This window comes from Hyperoodon ampullatus (genome assembly GCF_949752795.1).
Source record: "Hyperoodon ampullatus genome assembly, chromosome: 3".
Classification (NCBI taxonomy): Eukaryota; Metazoa; Chordata; class Mammalia; order Artiodactyla; family Ziphiidae; genus Hyperoodon; species Hyperoodon ampullatus.
In genome coordinates, this window is record NC_136916.1 from 8,608,232 (window position 1) to 8,610,100 (window position 1,869).

At 44.1% G+C, this 1,869-nt stretch overlaps 1 pseudogene across 1 annotated transcript; it reads left to right on the top strand.

Moving 5' to 3' along the window:
- The first annotated feature begins 611 nt into the window (after positions 1–611).
- Positions 612–1,248, top strand: LOC307049463 (ADP-ribosylation factor-like protein 6-interacting protein 1; annotated as a pseudogene). The gene has a single exon. The product of its transcript is annotated as an ADP-ribosylation factor-like protein 6-interacting protein 1 (transcript).
- Positions 1,249–1,869: the final 621 nt, after the last annotated feature.

A 1,869-nucleotide genomic window follows, 5' to 3' on the forward strand; every position in this document is an offset into this window, starting at 1 on the left:
GGATGAATGGGTAAAGAAGATGTGGCACATATATACAATGGAATATTACTCAGCCATAAAAAGAAATGAAATTGAGCTATTTGTAATGAGGTGGATGGACCTAGAGTCTGTCATACAGAGTGAAGTAAGTCAGAAAGAGAAAGACAAATACTGTATGCTGACACATATATATGGAATTTAAGAAAAAAAAATGTCATGAAGAACTTATGGGTAAGACAGAAATAAAGACACAGACCTACTTGAGAATGGACTTGAGGATATGGGGAGGGGGAAGGGTAAGCTGTGACAAAGCGAAAGAGAGGCATGGACATATATACACTACCAAACGTAAGGTAGATAGGTAGTGGGAAGCAGCCGCAGAGCACAGGGAGATCAGCTGGGTGCTTTGTGACTGCCTGGAGGGGTGGGATGGGGAGGGTGGGAGGGAGGGAGATGCATGAGGGAAGGGATGTGGGAACAGATGTATATGTATGACTGATTCACTTTGTTATAAAGCAGAAACTAATAATAAAAAAAAAAAATCCTGCTCTCGCTAGGGTTGTCGTGAGTGGCTCTGAGGAAGGCCAGTTTCGGGGGTGTCTTGCGCTCTCTGAGGGGGCACCTCGGGAACCATGGCGGAAAGAGATAATCGCAGCACCAACCTGCCGGCCGCGGGGACTGCAAGTCTGGAAGAACAGCTGCAAGGATGGGGAGAAGTGATGCTGATGGCAGATAAAGTCCTCTGATGGGAAAGAGCCTGGTTTCCACCTGCCATAAAGGGTGTGGTTTCTTTGGAGTTTCTGATTATCTACTATCTAGATCCATCTGTTCTGTCAGGTGTTTCCTGTTTTGTTATGTTTCTGTGCTTGGCTGACTACCTTGTTCCCATTCTAGCGCCTAGAATTTTTGGCTCCAATAAATGGACCGCTGAGCCACAGCAGAGCTTCCATGAAATTTGCAGCAGTCTAGTAAAAACGGCACAGAGCTGTGGGCTGGTGGAAACGCCTCTTTACGCTAAAGGAAGAAAAGCCTAAAATGTACCTCATGACCATGATCATTTCTCTTGCTGTGGTTGCTTGGGTGGGACAGCAGGTCCACAACATCTGTCTCTTCTACCTGATAGTGACTTTCTTACTCTTGCTTCCTGGACTAAACCAACATGGAATCACTTCGAAGTACATTGGAACGGCCAAAAGAGAGATAAACAAGCTTCTCAAACAAAAAGAAAAGAAAAATGAACAATGCACCTGCTTTATTCAGTGTGATTAACGGCGTATACGTTGTCCTTGGGGACAGTGTCTGTTATGCTGTCTGGATACTAAAACGTTCCAGTGGTAGCTCTTTGCTGGCCCTCATTCTGCGCTTAGTTAGTAAAAATTCTGACTTGCCGAGTAAGGCTTTATGTCCAGCGTCTTCATGGGTGTGTTCTCATCAGCTGGCCTTATGCGGACAACTCATACATCATTACCACCTGCCTTGGTTTTTCTCACCCAGGGTTCATTGAACTCTTATTTTTAAAATAATATAGTAGTGAACTTCATCCTTTAGTACAGTTAACAGTGGCTTGGGATAACTGTTCAAGTTGATCTTTGCTTTAGCTGGATACAAGATAGTGGTCTGTGACTACAGGAAGCTGGTTCTACTGTCTGCTTCCACAGCCTGCTTAAACAACTGTCTGGCTTCATGAATATACAAACCAAGTTTACCACTTCTGATGAAGAGACCAATTAAGATTCATTCCTCATTCTCTCTTGATACCGGGGGAGAAGAATCCTCGTGGAATAAAATGAAACTAATTCCATGGCCTAGTATGTGTTGGCTTCTCCCTTGTGCAGAATTTAGCAATTTGTTGGAAACACTGATCCTTCCTCCCAAATGGGGAATCTGACA